The sequence below is a fragment of the Rhynchophorus ferrugineus genome, unplaced genomic scaffold (genome assembly GCF_030347505.1).
Source record: "Rhynchophorus ferrugineus isolate W39M unplaced genomic scaffold, kcgeb_rfMv2 rfM4, whole genome shotgun sequence".
Classification (NCBI taxonomy): Eukaryota; Metazoa; Arthropoda; class Insecta; order Coleoptera; family Curculionidae; genus Rhynchophorus; species Rhynchophorus ferrugineus.
Window position 1 is genome coordinate 42162547 of NW_027472583.1, and position 19021 is coordinate 42181567.

General features: G+C 31.2%; 2 long non-coding RNA genes and 1 other non-coding gene across 3 annotated transcripts; 1 reads left to right on the plus strand and 2 right to left on the minus strand.

Moving 5' to 3' along the window:
* The first annotated feature begins 6066 nt into the window (after positions 1–6066).
* Positions 6067–6173, plus strand: LOC143196759 (U6 spliceosomal RNA). Its single transcript, XR_013005827.1, has one exon. It is a non-coding gene; the product is annotated as a U6 spliceosomal RNA (small nuclear RNA).
* Positions 6174–7590: 1417 nt separating this feature from the next.
* LOC143194708 (uncharacterized) lies at positions 7591–9953 on the minus strand. Its single transcript, XR_013005374.1, has 2 exons — positions 9106–9953; positions 7591–9047 (listed from the first exon to the last, which is right to left on the minus strand). It is a non-coding gene; the product is annotated as an uncharacterized LOC143194708 (long non-coding RNA).
* Positions 9954–12444: 2491 nt separating this feature from the next.
* Positions 12445–12925, minus strand: LOC143195818 (uncharacterized). The gene is made up of 2 exons (XR_013005599.1): positions 12820–12925; positions 12445–12746 (listed from the first exon to the last, which is right to left on the minus strand). It is a non-coding gene; the product is annotated as an uncharacterized LOC143195818 (long non-coding RNA).
* Positions 12926–19021: the final 6096 nt, after the last annotated feature.

The window sequence follows — 19021 nt, forward strand, 5'->3', positions numbered from 1 at the left end:
TTAATTGATGTTCGAGAATGCTTTTTATGACTTTAGCAATTTCAGCCTTCTGGGTATATTCCATAACTAAGTAGATTTACCAACTGCTGAATATTGAGCTCTGTTAATATGAGAATTTGTGAATGACAACATTATTCTGATATATTTGCTGGTAATAGTACCTCTTTATAAAAAACGAGGCAGATGGTAATACCACTACAGTTTTTACAGTTTGAGGCACATTACAGGTGCTGTGTTGCCAACTTTAAACATGGACATATATAGCGGTCGCAATTTTGCTTACGAAAGCTATCGAGCGTTATTTTCTACAGAACGCACCCATTAATAAGATCGTTAAATGTATTTGTACGAGGGGGAATCAAATATCAACGGTAATTTTGTAAAATAAATTTATGTGTCAAAGATATACAGAAACTAAATAACATTTAACATTTTTTAATGTAGTCACCTCCGTGCTCTTTTGCCATCGATTTATTAGCTTGAACATTTTTTCTTCATTAAAAGTTTGAGGGCGAGTTGTCAGCCAATGGCGCATACCAAGTGATTCTTTCAAAGGCGCAAACAAAAAACAATTACAAGTAGACAAGTCAGGGCTGGTGGTGTGTTCGAGGGTTTTCCAGCGCTTTTCTTCCAATTTATTCCTTGATAAAACTGCGGTGTGTGGCCTGGCGTTGTCGTGAAGGCTGATGACGTCTCGAATGGTACACCCCATTGTTTACTTCGATACACGATTTTTGTCGACTGTTACAACTCTTTCTGATGAGATATCTTCAATTCTTCAATTATCACCCTCAATAAGTTCTCGAACAGTACGGGTGTTGTCATTTTCGACACGTTCTCGCCCACCGCTGAATTCTCTGACCCACGTATAAACTCGATTCTGAGACAGTGTAGCATTCCCAAACTGTGCCTTCAAACAAGTGAACATTGCCGATGGTGTGACGCCTTCATTAGTTAAAAACTTTATGATGATGCGTTGTGCAACAGATGAAGGTATCTCGCGCCCATTTATGGCTGTACTGTGGACAGAACCGAGCATAGCTGCTACTCACACCGGTTTCCCCCCTCCTCATAAACCATAGAACACTCGAGCATCAAATGCTCGGGATCGGAATTTCGTACTAAGCTAAATAGTAAAATTACTTTTTATATTTGATTCATATTCGTATTTAAATATATTTTGAAGCTGAGCTTTAAGTTTTTCAGATATCAATTACAAATACCAAGTATGTATTCCGATATGTAGTTGAGGCAACAAAATAGTGGCCCTTCTTGCAAACTGTCCTTTGATGGCACAAATATTAACAAGGTTTGAGCATCATGAAGTGATAATACACACAGTGGTATTAAAAAATATTAATATATTATTACTAATCGTTGTCGACTAACTTAACATTTGTCTCTACAGTGAATTAAACCTAGGTACTTATCTAAGAAGACCTATTAGCCCTTACATACTCTCTATTAAAATAGAAATTAGTGTAACTTCTCAGTGTTTTGACCATATAGTGCACTTCACTATGTAACTATACATTATGACACAGCTTGATTCTCTTGAGTCTGCATTCCGTGTTTAACAAGTAGTTAAATGATATGTTCAATATACAATAACGAGTCTAGTAAAATTACGTCTAATTTAATTTAAATAATAATTATATTGTCATACCCTAAACATAATTTAATTATGAAAGACTAACAATAGATTGAAAACTATTAGGATAAAAGAAAACAATATTAAATTTTAGTATGCCCTAAAACAATAACACATATCTAAAATGATTCTAGAATATTAAACCCAACATATTCTACTGCAATATATACAGTTATCTGATACAATTGGTGTCTGTTACAATACGATATGGTATTGGATACAACTGATAATCATTTTTAATATAAGATTCAATATATAGATAGTTAGATAAGATATTCAATAAGAAAAATTGTATATACATAATTTGAAAAATATAACTTCACCATCCCTGGTGGGAATCGAACCTACGACCTTTGGATTAGAAGTCCAACGTACTATCCTCTGCGCTACAGTAGTATAAGGACAAATGTTAATTTGGTCGCCTATAAGTGTCAAAATTTCATAATGGATGACATAAGAGTTTATGGATGTGGAAGAGTGATATAAATAATAAGGGTTCTTTATTGCTAATGTAAATTGAATTGAAATACACAGTCTGTGATTATTCACTTTATCAATTGGTGCAAACATGGCGCCAAGCCCCATATTGGAATCACCAGAATCACCAAGTTCTTTGCATATTAAAATCTTCAAATATTCAACTTCGGACAGATAAGGAGCCTGTACAACACCAAAGAGATCAAGATGTTACTTGTTATTTGTTACCAGCAAATGGTGAGATTTTTTAACATAATCAATTGTGTAGATCATATTGAACAGGACACTTTTATAAGAAAAAATAATACTTAAGCGTTGTGTGTTTTGTTACATGAAAAGAGTCAATAGAACATATAAGTATGGAAATTGTAGTAGAAACTTGAAGAGTAGCTTGTATTTCTCGTTTAGGAAATAAATATTATTTACTAAATATAAGGCGATAACAAAGCATAATTAGGAAATAAGTTTTCTCAAATCAAACTACATGTATGCTGATATGAATTGTTATAATGAACTTTTTTATTAATCTTGATTGAATGGGATTTGTTTTACAAACATAATACATAAGCTTTCCTGTGTAATCCTTTTTAAAATTATATTATTCGCCTAATAAATGATTTCCCATATTTCTTAGACGTGAAGAATAATGCTCTTAGAATTAGTATCTTGTTTTAGTGAAGGTAAACATACCAACAACATATCTGTTTCTATTTTATTATACTTGAACAATGTGAGAAAGGACGAACATTATTTAATAAGCATCAGTTTTAATCGACATATCGTTGTATAACCCTATACGGCTTATATCTTAACATGCCTGAAGGACTTTAGTAATATTAAGGGAACGTGTTCAGCTTCCAAAGTTTAAAGTGGATCCAGTCGAGGGCTGATTGAAAATCAATAAATATTTGTAAGATAGTCAGAGCTGTATCTGCAGAACTCTAATTTAGGTGATAAATAACACATTTCTTACTCCATAGTTATAGTTATTACTATGACTTGGGAGAGATAATTGAAAGTTGACTAAAATGTAATAAAGTAATTCCAAGTGGTTGTTTTTTTAAAGTTTATCTGTTTGCCAAAATCAAAAAATACCATTTTAAAATAGCTTATTACCGTAATGTTGGTTCGCCGGCCAAGAGAATAACTATTTCTTGTAGCGTATTGTAACTTTCCATGAAAAAACGGGATGATAATCTAAAATAAACAAACTTATGAGTTTATCTCATAGAATCGGACACTAAATATTTTCATTTTCACTGTTTTTAAGGTGTTTTCTATTTCTGTGTTTCTCATCATGCCCATCGTGTCTATTTTCACCTTGTTTTTCTTTTCGCTCTTCTAAGATACTTTATTCCGCTTTCTGATCTTTCATCTTTTTTTGATCCAATTAAAGTCAAACGTTAGAATTGATCTATAGTCTATTCAAAATTACAGTGAACATAAGTCATGAAGATGTTTAATGTATTGCCTTCCGCAATTAGTAAATTCGTTTCAGAATCAGACAATATTTCCCTTCTCGTTTTATTATAGTTAAAAAGGGATACAATGCTTTCTGATACGTTCGAACACGTAAAGGAACCAGCCTGTCAAAGTCGAGTGGTCAAATGTATGCAAAATTCTTCAAAATAATAATGATAAGACGTTATAAATCGGCAAACGTTGTCTTAACGCTTTGCTTGTTTTGATAAATTTCAAATTTCTGTTTATTATTACTCTGATTAAAAATGCCGATACCAGACAGAACAGATTGCCTCTCTTTGAACAGGAACTAGACAATGGAGGCCCCTTCTTGCCATAAAATTCGTTAGAGAGGTTAAATATTAATTTGCTGCTATTATTTTGCTGATATAAGGTGCTGCACTGAATATTAGTATGGACACGGTCACTAAAATATCTCAGAAAATGAATAATAACCTTGGATTCACCGAAAAGAATCCGTCCTCATATGAAGCGGGTGACGAATCAATATCAGCTTAATGTTAGCACTATCAGAGGTCAAATATATGAAAGTTATAAAAACAGTGAGTAGTTTTTTCAATGTAAACCAATTCCATTCAATATGACTATTATTTCAGAGGAAACTTTTAGTCTCAAATGTATCGAAGAGGTCCAATGGATCTTCTAAACATTGCTTTTAAAAGAACACAATTTTTTCATGTTGTGTATTTAGATGAGACATGGCTATTTAAGAATTGAACTAATATACCCAACGGTCGCTCATGGCAAGATGAAATAAAAATAGTGTTAAGAAAACCAAAGTTGATGGCAAAATTGTTGGAATAAGAATTGATTAGGTTTTTTTAGCCATAACATTTATTAATAATTCATTGGAGATATATTGTGCTTCATAACCTCGATCAGACACATTGAAGAAGAAATTAACAAATGATGGAATCCTGAACAAACGTTTGATAGATTGGAAAAGAACAGCTTAGTTATTCACTTGAGTGTCAATTCTGATTATTTCCAAGACAGGGTAATGATAGTGGAATTTAATTAAAGGTGTGTATACAATTACATATACGATAATTGGAGAAAATTGTATTCTAAGAGTGTGAATGATTTATATCCATTACATATGTGTGTAATTGTTCAGAATATGTATGAGTATTTGGTTAAAATGTGCGAGGGGAGAAAAAGTACTAACTGTTTTGCAGATATGGCAAATGCATTAGGGAGAATGCAGTCATAAATTTTATCAAGGATGTCATATACAGGTAGTAGCAGAATAAATAAAAATACAGTGATATCAAAATGACTTGACGATGGAACAAAAACTAAACTTAAAAGGTATTAAATATTCTCTCTAATGAGGGTAAAATACATTACTTGGATATGCAATTGTATACATACAATTGGGTAGATATATGTATATGTATATATATATATATATATATATATATATATATATATATATATATATATATATATATATGTATATATCTACCCAACATTGCTACGTTTTGATGTCATAAATTTAGATTACGTATGTTCACACCAACTTTGGATAAACTAAATATCGTTTTGTATACTTGAATTTTCGTGGTGCTCGATATCTTTTTCTTGTTAGTAACATCACTAATTTTTCAATTTTGTATTTAGTTTGCAAACTAATTTTCTTCTTCTGATTTCTGTTAATTCCTCAATTTCAAATCAATTCGCAAATATTTAAATGAATTTATTCTATGTTAATTTTTTTAATTCCAATTAATATTTAATAACTCTTGTTTTGGTTCACCATATTCCCTTACGGCTATTTTCCTTCAGCTTAGAGTTCTTTATGGGTGGTATGGACTATCAATTGTAATCTACGTATCATCAGCAAAAGCCCCTTTTGACATTTCTATTTTTCCATGTTCTTATGTCTTATGTATTACGTATATTATGTCTTGTCTTTTAGATTTGAAATGTTTTATCGAAATTTATGATTCTCTAGTCAATTTTGTTTGTTTTGGGTTTCTACATTTTCTGGTATTGGTCTCGGTTTAAATTTATGGTCTTGCATACTTCTACCTTTTCAGAATCTACTTCTCAGAATAAATAGAGATTTATGTTTATAGGCCAATTAGAAGACCACATGGAATAAATGTTTAGCAACGTCTAATATCTGCTTTTTCCTATTTCCTTTTTCCGGATGCCCTCTCTGTCCGTTTTATTGGTTTGTTTTAATCGCCATACTATGCGCCACGAAGGTATTGGATACCAATCATTCAAATGTGTGCTTGCTATATTTTTGTTTTAGGCGTCGTTTTCTGTGTGCAGTATATTAAGAAGAGTACTTTTAGTATTTTTTTAAGTCGTGACTGACTTATAGTTAAAATTAGTTCGTTATAGTATATATTCATTCCAAGAAGAACCGGGTGTACGGGAAGCAAAGATTTGAGTTATGGTTTTCCTCTTAAGAACTTTTGGACTCTAATATAACAATAAATATTATACTAGCTTCGGTGGTACATATACTAAAATTGGAGCGACACGGAGAAGACTAGCATGGCCCCTGCGCAAGGATGACACGCAAACTCTTGAAGCGTTTGACATTTTACCACAAACTAAATTAGATCTCTCATATAAACTACATAAAGGGAAAATGTTTGACATACGATTATTGAAGACTCTCTTCAATCACTACTGGGATGATGATATAAGAGACTAATTAGCAGTTGTTCATTCATCGTTGTCTCAAATATCAGTTATCTTCCGTTTAATTTTTAAAAATATTTCTATATCAAAATAATTTTGAACCTATACTTTTTCCGTCTTTTCCGTCCGTCCTGTTTATTTACATTTCTTCCTATCTTCGGTGCTCTCTTCTGCTCTTCTTCTGTATATTTTTCATTATGTCAATTCCTGCGCACATATCATTTTCTGAACATATTCCTTCAATCTTCCAGTTATTTATCATCCTAATTCATAATTGCATGATTTTTCTATCCATAGTAAAATGTACATTAAATAATATAAAACCATGTAATAATGTGAGGTTATATGTTTAAAACTTATTTTACAGTTCCAATAAAATGTACTGTAAATAATACAATTGTTTAATAATGCCATAGATTTTACGATGTCTGAACTTATCTGAACTCATGTACATTTTAATTATAATTAGTGCTTATACCATAATTTTGTTCCACAGATTCTGCTTAATATTGATGGTGAAATGTTAATTGAGGATATTTAGTTTATTTTATAACGCTATGAGATTCAATGAGAGTAAAGTAAATACTTAAAGTAGTTTTCCTAACCATTAACCCATTTCTTCCTAGTGTTGCGTATACGCAACACGAAGTTTAATCTCACAAAATGCAGTAAAAATGTAAGTAACTCATTGTACAAAACTCATCATGGATGTTTTAAAAACGATTCACAAGTTCTCTTTCTATCTATTGATATTTCGCAATAAGTCTAAGTCTAACATACTAAAAAATTAAAAAAAACTCTAAACATGTTTATTTTCAATATTTTTCAATCATTTATCTCAAGTATCGAAATACTTATATTTGAAATTATGTGCATATTCCGGAATGTTATATATCTGGAATACACATGTATATTCTTTTTTCTTGAACATATTTGATCTATGACACTGCAGCGAATGATAACAACGTTGGGAGTTGCCTGTGCTCTCGAATATAGAATACGTTATTCCTCAGTTATGCCCGGACTTGGCACATGCGCATATTGAGTTCCATTTAATTTTAAAACAGATAATAGTCCGAGTGTTGCGCATGCGTACATACATCTTTATATATTTATATTTTTTTAAGGAGACTAAGATTAAAAGTCGAAAATATATATATTAGTAAATAGGTTCAGGAGGTAAATAAAAATTGTAAAATTTTGGAAATAAGTCTGTTTATTTAAAAAATAGTTAATAAAGCGAAATAATAAAAATATAATTAATATATGTTCAGCCATTCCATTTTTATAAAAATAGATTACAAGTTATTTAGCCGAACTCCAAGCACAATATACATAAACCTCATAGAAAAAACTTACAAAGACCAATCACCAACACTATATATTGAGATATATTTAAAGAATTTACATGAAGATAAAGAATATATAAAAATATATTTGCAGAATTTACTACAAGACCAATTACTAACCTACATTACAATATTTAGATCAAATCTAACATAGTTAAAACAAAATTAAAAATCCACCACCTCATTCATGAAAGCAGTGAAAATATCCAAAATTTCCAAATACAATCCAACTTGTTTTAATTTACTCTATACATATATATAAATACCTAATATTTTATATATATTATTGGGAAAATAAGTCTGCTTCTCAATTTTTATTATCTTTAATCTTCCACCAGTGTTTGATAGTACATCCGCAAAACGCTTATTCACACCTTGTAATGCTTCAATATAACTAGATACATAATCGGGACCTAATGCTGGAACTGTCGAAAGCATTATTATTATCTCTCCATACGCCTGTAAATGACACAATTAAATACATTTTTATAATATACTTTTAATTGGGATCGCTTCTGATCTCAAAGCAGCTGTATCTGTTTTATCAACGGAGGCCCCTTCTTGAAGATTATCCTTAATAAAATATAACTAATTAAGTGATGTATGTCACTTGAATATAAAAAGTTCTTCATTACCCTGTTATCAACATTTAAATTATTTTCGTTTGCATTATCAGTGATAATGCAATGTTTTCAACAAAATGTTTAACTTCATTTTGGTACTTGCTTTTGCTAATTGAAGGTTCACTGATAATTAGTAAACGTTCATTTTCATCCGATCTATTTGGACCTACAACATAATCGCTTCTCTGCTCAAATAGGGCTACAGCGTGAATATGTTTGCATAATATAGATTTTAAGCTGTTTTCGGAGCATTCACATCTATATCTATGTAAACATATTTTGCATGGATGAAAATAACCAGCTAGGCAATCTTCATTACAGATTTTGCTGGGCCATACCATATAAGCCTTATTGTTTACAGAGATTGATTGAATCCTAAACACACAACATTGGACTTTAGTCACACTGAGTTCTACTTTACCATTCATTTCCAGAGCTTTCTTGTATAATGATTCTGTGATGATAGTTGTTTGAATTCGGACTTTCTGTGTCTACAATTGTTTTCCAGATTTTTTCATTTACAATTTCCTCTAAAATATCCAAAAGCTTTTCGACCCTAAAAATATAGCATTTTAATACCACTTTTATATATTTAAGTTATGATCATGTTTCGTCAACGTTTACTAAATTTATCAAATTCATGAACATTTACCTCAGATTACAATTGCCTTTCATTTTATTGTACTTTAAAAATGTATTTAGACTTTCAATCATGTTCATTCAGACATGTTCGTGTTTATTCCGGCATTGATTCGGTGACAATGCATCAACATCATAATACGCTCTCTGGTCTGGAAATAATAACTAAAAAATAAAAAATTATGAAAAACTAATTCATATTAAATATATGAATTGTCCTCACGTTTGCAGGTATTTGTAATTTTATTTGCAGTAAAAATGCATATTCTCCCACTTCTTCTAAATACTTAAAATATTCTTGCTTATATTGGATAAATTGTTCTTCATTTGTTTCTTTCATAATAATTCCCATTTTATATTTCATATTATCTCGAACCTCCTTGGATTTTATTTTTTTTATTTCTTCCTTGTATTTTCCAGTATGAGGTACTGACAATTGATTGCTGCCCCTAACTTCATCAGTAATGCTCTAAAAAATATTTCAATGATTATTTGATCTTTTGTATTACTTAAAAGAAATGTGGAATTGTGGTCCTTTAGTAGAACTGTTATCAATTCAAAATCCCTTTTATTAGTATGATGGGTTCCATCGATGCAAATAACCCTGTTTTCTTTTTGAATTTTGTTTTCCATTATATAATTCGTATATCCAAGGGCAAAGTCTTCATCCCGGAGGCCATCATACTTTTCATATACATACACTTTTTTTACAGAACCAAAAAATATTAACCTATGGTTTTATATAAAAATTCATTATTTTCCCCTCCTTTGTTCTACTCTGTTACCTTGAGGGAAGATGGCACCGAGTCTTTGTTGATTTATGTTGTAAGTTCTCATGATTCTATTTAAATCAACTCTTGTTAATAAATTAATACTTTTCAAAGTATTATCTTTCGCTATCCTAGCATCCTGCAGAATCCAGGTTTCTTCAGCTTTTGTCAATCTTTTGTATCCTATATTATCTTCATGTCCTACATGCGTTTCAACAAAGTCAACAGACACTTCACCTAAAGACATAGAATGTTTACTACAAGATATCTTAATTAAAATATGTCACTATTACCAATTACTGCAATTATACTCTTTTTCTAATACCGCTTGGATATTTTGCATTTATCCTACATGAATAATTTTCTTCTCTACTATCCTGACTCCTCCAGAATTAAAATTTTTCTAAAATGTAAGGTAGATATCTTAGTATTTATGTCGTGTGTCTCCAATAGATGTCTGCAGAAGTTAAGATTGTGAGCATAAAGGGCAGATAATTCTCCTTGCTCTTGTTTGTAGAACTACTTCCGGGTGGAATTTACACATAGGTCGATTTCGACTTGAAGTCGATGAAAATATTTTTTCACAAATGTGGCATATGATTATCTCACGATAAAAGTTTCATTATCATTAGTTCCTACAATTTTTAATTCTAAGCTTTCAATTTATACTTACACCTGGTTTTCCATCATTTAAAACGAATGTTGCTCCCAAACACCAAAAATAATACACAGTAAACTGAATATATATTTTCGGCTTGAAAGCACTCAAATGCAAAGCAAAAATGCGACCGTTGATATAACTCATTCAGTAAATGTAACGTTGAAAAATAATGCAAAATACTGACTCAGTGTTAAAAATCAGTTCAATCATTAAAAACCGTTAAAAAGCCGTTAAATAGAACGTACTGTCATTAGAAAAGGTTGTCAATATAGTTTATTCTTTTCTAAGGTTTATTCTATGCAGGAGATAGGCATGCGCCAAGTCCGGGTATAACTGAGGAATAACGTATCCTCTCAAATATAATAACTCGACTTGTATGTTTGGTACTAATGAAGTATTCTGTAGTCTAAAAGCTTGTATACTTTGTATTTTATATGTGGGTTTGTGACATCATTGAAGGATCGAACCACCGTTGTAAGTACATCGTAGTATAATTTTCTACTGTGACTTTCGCATTTTATTTTATTAGTATTTTATTCGTTGCTATTGCCCTTTGCCGGACTATAGAACATATAAATAGCTTTCTAGAATAATGAAATACTAATAATTGAGGAATTTATAGCTGTTCTTGAGGAATTAAAGATAGAAGAAGCTACTGTCATCATACAGTCATCATACCTCCTGAAGTAGGCGAACTTACTGATAAAGAAAAAATAGATGATTGACGTATGATTATCCATGACGCGGATGACGAATTACCAATAGATGTGGTGAGCATATTTGAAATATTCATGTTACTATAGACGACAAAACAGCACCTGAAACTACACAAAATATTTCTGAAAAAACAAAACAGAAGAAACCTATACCAAAATGGTTGAATCGAGTTCCAACTTACACTGAGATTCTTAAAAACTGTGAAGTCAAATGTGTCAAGGAAATAACGAATAAGTTTGGGAATTTTATACCAATACAAATGTTTGAACTTTTCTTAGACAAACCAATTCTGGATGAAATAGTAGAGTTTTCAATCAAATATGCCCAAGTAAGAACAACCACACATTTGCTATGTTACTTACCGACTTGAAAAAATTATTGGCACCCTTATATTCTCTGGTTATCAGTCTCTCCCTTAAACAAAACGTTACTGAAGTTTAGATGAAGATAAAGGGATCCCTCTTATAAGCAAAACAATGTCACGGAATATATTTGATGAAATAAAGAAATACATTCATCTTTCTGGTAATGGTAAGTTGAACAAATACGAAAAGTTTTCCAAGCAAAGACCTTTTCTTAATGAACGTAATAAACATGTAGTTTGGTGAAAAGTATCAATAAGATATCGGTTGGTGAAGAGATGGTGCTATATTTTGGACGTCATTCTGCTAAGATGTTCATACGAGGGAAACCAGTAAGGTCTGGATTGAACCTATGATGTATAGCCTCAGCTGAAAGATATGTGTATTAGTTTGACCCTTATGGAGGAGTTTCACAGAAGACTAATGAAAACCTGGGTTTAGAGGAAAGGGCTGTAACAAATTTGTTGAAAGTTGTTTATGACCTTGAAAATCATACCCTATTTTTTGCAAGGAAGAGATGCAAGATTTGCAAAGGCCAGAGGGTCTACGTATGCAACACATGTCAGGTCAAATTTCATAAGTGATGCCATCAACTTTGGCCAGTTTTTTCATATAGTCAACAGTTTTGTACATTATGTGTATATGTGATCGAAATATCAACCATTTCTTACATTTTTACCAGGAAACACTGAACGTTGCGCCAGTGCAACATTATGTTTGACGAAGATGGCAACACATACTGACAGCTCTTAATATTTATAATGTTATTTCAATTATTATAAAGTAAAATTGATGACAAAATACTATAATATTTCACAATTTTTATTTTTGGTAAGAAATGGGTTAATAATGTTTAATTAAAATAAATATTGTTATAGTATCACCATATAACACATTTTAATTATTTTATCTTAAATAAATATAATTTATGGTAAACAAAATTGTTAAGATAATAATTACATACTTATTTATATTTATATTTCTGATTTAGATTCAAGATTAGTTGCACAAATTCATATTAAAATTATGAACAAAAAGGAAATACAACGAAATAATACGCGTTATAGAATTTATTTTATTCATCATAACTTAAAAATATATAAAAGTTAAGAGTATAGTAACAAAAATTAATAATTAAAAGTTATATTTACATTAATAAGCCTATATTATAAAATAGTGCACACACATGTGCAACTTCCTGGTGGTCCCCCACAGCAGCTCCCGGGAGGTCCTCCGCAACAACCACCACATCCGCAACAGTCACCTGGTGGGGGCGGAGGTGGTGGACCACCGTGAGGTGGAGGAGGTCCATAATGTAATCCTAATTCTTCACCACTAAGTACTCCCATATTTTCTTAAATTTATTTTATAGCAAGTCATATGTTTCTGTTTTCTGTTAGCTAAGAGTTGTTTTGTTGAATACTTACCAGTTGAGATTCAAATTGAACTGTCACAAAACTGTTTGACTTTATACTAAATATTACAAAATACTTACTGGAACTTACTATTAAATACTGTTATGCTATCGATCCCTTTCCATATCTTATCAATAATATCCGTATTATCCTTATCTAAAATTAAAGTGTGATTTCACAATATAGGTATGTTTATCATTCAGAGACAATTTTTGACTAATTGTTTCGTGTTAATTAATACTAGATAAAACGTTACTGTTAAAAATATGGATCACCATGAGGTGATAATACATATATTAAGATGAAAAATATAAGATGCAAAAAGATCAAAATTATAGGTATTTAAATCTGTATGATATATAAACATTCCAAAATAAATATTAGATTAACTTGAAATGTTTACATAAAATTGTATTTTGGCAGTGATTTTAGTATATGCGTAGATTTTATATCTACTTTCTATATATAGAAACTGATTCCAAAATTCTAACGAAAGCGACAGCATTTGATGAAGTTATAATTTGTCATAGTTACGTTGTCATACTAATGACGACAATTATATTCATAGAGAAATAGAGATGCAACTTAATAGGGAACTCTGGCGCTAAGTTTTGCTTTGTTCAACATCCAGAGGGCGCATAATTGGTCACTGAAATAATTTGATTGGTTAAATCTCCATTATACGCATCCGTAAGATATTTTACTGCGAAAGACATTTGATTGGTTCATTAGTAATGCTTGGCACGTGACAGCCTTGACGTTATATTTAACTGGCAAGGAAATTTAAATAAAGAACATTTTTTTCTTAAATAAATTTATTAAATAAAATTTAATTAAATACAAGGTGTGAAAATAAATAAATATAAATATAATCGACAGCAATAAAAATATAATCTAAATTTATTTATAAAATATAAATAAAATATATAAAGATAAACAAAATAAGCAAAGAACTTTTGTGTATTGCAAATCAAAATTATTTCTTCCGTCTTCTTACTTTTTCATATTGGTTTAGTGCCACTAATTTAATCTATTAGATATCTATTGTGGGTTTACAAAAAGCATATTGCACACATTATTTGTAATATTCTATCTGAAAAATCATTTCGGAGGTTAAAAGAGACATACTGACAGTATAATAAAACAATTTTCTGGGGCACAAGATGTTGCCTTGACTCGTTTATTCATATAGAAACATCTGGAATTGAAGTTATAGAGTCATCCCTCACTAGTATAGAATGTAATTATTAAAAGAGCTCTCATGTTCATCCTCTTCACAATTTCCTAAAGGCCAATGAGGTGAAAAAAATTAACTTATGTTAAGCGCTTCAAATGAGTTCTAAACATACTACCCTAGGATTCCTTAATCCATGAGCTAGATCCAAAAAAACTTTTTTGTTTAAATAGCCTTAAGCCAATACATTTATGTGCATAATTACACTTTTGTTTCTTTAATGAAAATAACCACTCAACGTAGTTATTACATTGATGACACTTTAACAAATTTATTCTTACTTGGGCAACAAATTTTATACCAAAATTTATTATTATTATATTATGGGAGCTGCAACTATTGTTCCAAGAAGAAAAGTATATAGCCGTGTACATAGCTTTTTTCAGAAAAGGATTAATTTCTAAAAATTTTTAATTTATAATATTTTAATTAAATAAATATTTAATGTTTATATATAAAGTAATATATATAAATAATATATAAATGTATATATATATATATATATATATATATATATATATAATATATATATATATATATAAAGCACAAGCCAGTATACATAAATCGCCAAGTAGTTCCATATGGAAACATAGCCAAATATCTTGGCATGGCTCTTAATGTTAAATTCATGTGGAACTGCCATGTTAAGAAAAAATGCGAAGAGAAATATAACAAATGTACTGATTATTAGGTAGATATTCTGTAAATATATATAGCTTTTGATTTACTAGTGAAAGCCTGGAACCAGTGAGGACTTATGGTGTTCAGCTCTGGCGTTGTATCAGCCAAAATAATGGATACATGCTACAAAACTCCAAAACAAGGTACTGCGAGGCATTGTTGATCTTCCATGGTACATTCGTAATGAAAATCTTCATAGGGACCTGAAAGTAGAAAATGTCGACAGTGTTATTAAGGACTATGCTCAAAGACATGACAAGGGAACAACACATCAATGTGGAAGTCCTTTAGCTTCTAGATAATGCTGGCCTAGTCAGATGGCTAAGGAGATTAAAACAATTTGATCTAGTTTAGTGAAGTTATAAGTAAAACTCAGTGCGCATTAAAAACAGTGACAGATGTTAAGCCTAAAGTGTCTATCATAGAATACTTTATAATTTTAAAATCGTAGAAAATTTATATAAAAACAAATAGCTTATTAGTATTAATTTACTAGATTGCTGTAATAAATAATTTTAAAAAGTATAAACATTTTCCGGGTTGTTTCAAGGTGGCTCTATTTATTATGTTCTGACAAGTCAACAGAACAAGCCGTAAGAGACCTATCGCGCTGCTGTCTATGATATTATCTAAATTATTTGATAAACTGCCATTAAAACGTGTTAAAGCATTTATAAAAATACCATATTTCTAGTTTGGATTTCATAATCGTCACCCAATAATCGTTCAAATGCATAAAGTAATAGCGTAATAGTTAAGTAAATTAAGGGTTTCGCAGGATGGGATATTTTCAACATTTGTCACCTCCAAGCCTAGTTAAGCAGGAGTTTCACAGGCTAGTGTATTATATGTTCGTGTATCTGCTGTACACTATCGATATCCCAACAAATAAAGAAGTACTATTTGGAATATTTGCTGATATCACAGTGAATAGGCCAAAATACCAATAGGCAATAGAAAATAGGTAAATAATCATCAAGATCCACAAATGAATTAGATATTTACTGGCCATGTAAATGTTGAGTTGAAGCGAATAGACAAAAACATAATTATATATATCTTAATTTACTATATGTCACTTATATCATAATTTTTCCATTTCGCAAACAGAATTAGCGAAATATCTCAACAACCATCTCAATCGTACCCGAAATTACAAATATTACATTAGAAAAAAGACTGAATATATTAAACAACGGTACTGTTTTATCAGAAGATACTTACAAATTAATATAAAATCAAAATGATTGGCTTTGTTGGTTAATAATAAGGCCTAATAGGACTTATGGCGTTTAAATATTTCGTTGCATTAAGATATCAAAAACAAAACGGAGCTATTTAAATAATTATCAGTGCCTATCGCCATGTAATTAAGGAAAACTGAGCGATAATAATCTTGAAATCAAATTGATCTATGAAGTTGCCTAAGAAATTCGTAAAATATAAATTTTTTTGGCAAGCCCGTCAAAGTGGAAGTCAGAGGTCAATTGAAAAGTCCCCGGCCTACCATAGTAAAACATATTTTTTTGGCAAAATTATATTTTTTTATTCAACATAATTCTCTTCAATGGTGATACACTAATTATAGCGACTCTCCAACTTTTCGATACCATTTTGATACCACATTACGATTTGTCCTTTGCTTCAAAATAGGCCTCAGCCTCGACGATCACCTCTTCATTAGACAAAAATTTCTTTCCAGCGAGTATACTTTTGAGATCGGAGAGCAGGAAATAATAGCTGGGAGCCAGATCTGGAGAATACGGTGGATGAGAAAGCAATTCGAAGCCCAATTCACTGACCTGTGACACGGTACATTGTCTTGGTGAAGCAGCACTTTTTCTTCAAATGCGGCCTTCTTCCGGCGATTTTGTCCATCAAAAGGTCCAATAGCGTTATGTAATAGTCGCTGTTGATGGTATTTCCTTTTTCAAGGTACTCAATGAAAATTATTCCATGCGCATCTCAAAATACAAACGTCATAACCTTGCAAGTCGACTGTTGCGTTTTCCCACGCTTTGGAACGGGTTCATCGTGTGCAGTCCACTCGGATGACTGTCTATTGGACTTCGGAGTGAAATGATGGAGCCATGTTTCACCCATTGTCACATATCGATGCAAAAACTCAGGTTTATTATGCTTGATCGTCTTCAGACACTGCTCCGAATCATGAACTCGTCGTTGTTTTTGGTCAAAAGTTAATTTAGCACGGCACCCACTTTGCACAGAGCTTTCTCATATTCAAATATTCGTGAATGATATGATGTATAAGTTCAGTTGATATCGTTAGAGTGTCTGCTATTTCATTTAATGTCAATTTACGGTCATTCAAAATCATTTTGTGGATTTTAAAAAATATTTCGTAATAAAAAAATTTAGCATACCAATCCTTGATGATTTATTTTCCTGTGGCAGTGTCCGGAAACTCGGCATTAAGCCACGTTTTTGCTTCAACTGTATTTTTTTTCATCAAAAAGCAATATTTTATCAACACGCGAAATTCCTTTTTATCCTTTTTTTTCACAGTAACAAAAGTTGATTCACTCAATATGCTATAATTCACAAACAAATGATCCGACAGCTGTCAAATTTATACACGCATTTTTTGAGGGTTAGGGCTAACTAAAAATTTTTTTTCAATTGATCTGTTAATACAATTACTGAGCAACACGCAGGAAATCAGAATGTTGAAGCTAACCAAGCCACACGAAATTCTAGAGTGTCTATTGGTGTTCATAATATTAGTTCAACTTGTTTAAATTAATTTTGATTTGGGAAATATATGTTACATCGTGCGACTTTTGGCTACCAATTATACTATCTATTCAAGTGCATCTGTTAAAATGGAATGGTGTAACGATTGAGATCTAAAAACAGACGTCGTAGAGAAAGGGGTTTTTACTTTATTTTACATTCCAAGTATATAAAGCTATAGCCGTTCATCTTCTTCTCTTCCTTAAGTAAAATAGATTTTAAAATAAATTAATAGCGTTTGTGTTCTAAACTCCTTGTTATTTCATAACTGGTGTGGTCGGTAGGATTCCGGGGAGATTATAAGGCGGTTTTCGTTTGAATTCATAAAATTAACTGGAGTTAATTTAATTATTAAGAAAAAAAGACAGATTAACGTTTGATTGTCAGTGCTTCCGTAGTTAGTCGAAGCAGTCCTTGGTGTAATTAAGTCGAGTTCGGCAAAAGTATCGCAGCTGAAGCTGTTAGGTCACAAAATGTGATCTGGACCTGTTCAAAGACCTATGGCCATAAACCGTTTAAATTGTGACACCTTTTCCATGAATTTCCAGCAAAACCGTCCCAATCCAAGTCGCAAGATCACCAAAGGCGTGCTTAAAAATATTGCAACTGAAGCTGTAAGGTCACAAAATATGGATATGAAAAATTGGTACAAGTATCACAGTTCAGGAAGTAAGATCACCAAAGCCGGACTAAAGTTACTGTTAGCTCAGTGTTTCAGCCGTAAACTATTGGAATTTGTAGTTAGCAAAGCTGGGAAAACCATTATATACAGGTTATACCATGGAAATTTGAGTAAACAACAGTTTCATTTAGAAGATTAATAAAGTCAAATTCGCGGACGAAACTACTGGCGATACTCAAAAATAATTTTCTACTCCCTGCCATTTTCTATGGCACGTGGTGATCCCTGTGATCGTCTCTTTAGTAGCATTCAAGTTCTATGCATTCTAATACCTATGTTGTTAAAATCGAATTGTGTAACTACCTAAAAATAATATGTCGTTGAGATAGGGATCTCTTTTTATCCTGTGCCGTTTTGTATCGCCGTTCAACAAGGTTTGTTCACTTTGCCTTAAATGAAATAGTATTTCAAAGTAAATTAATAGTGTTTGTGTTTTAAATCATTTCATATTTTATAATTTATATACTAATGAATTTATTTCACGCTTCTTTATGAATTTATTTGCAAATTAAGATTGTACAGAGCGTATCTGTAAAATGTAATTAAATAACAAAAAACGTAAACCGAGTAATAACTCAATACAAAACTGTGATGGATAATATGTTCCAAAATTATATCAAGCTAATGGTTCACAAATTGTCAGTCATGCATTCTTTATTAGATGGTAAAAGTGCGCGTTAAATTATAAAATTGGAATTAAAAATGTGACGCTCTAATAGAATATATTTATTTCACTTTTACCGCATTGTTGAGAGCATCACCTCCATATGAAAACATAACTCGTTTAAACAATATCATCGTCACGATCAAGAAAATCCCAACTTTCATCGTGGCGTCCGATGTCTCGCGGAAAACAATGGCGC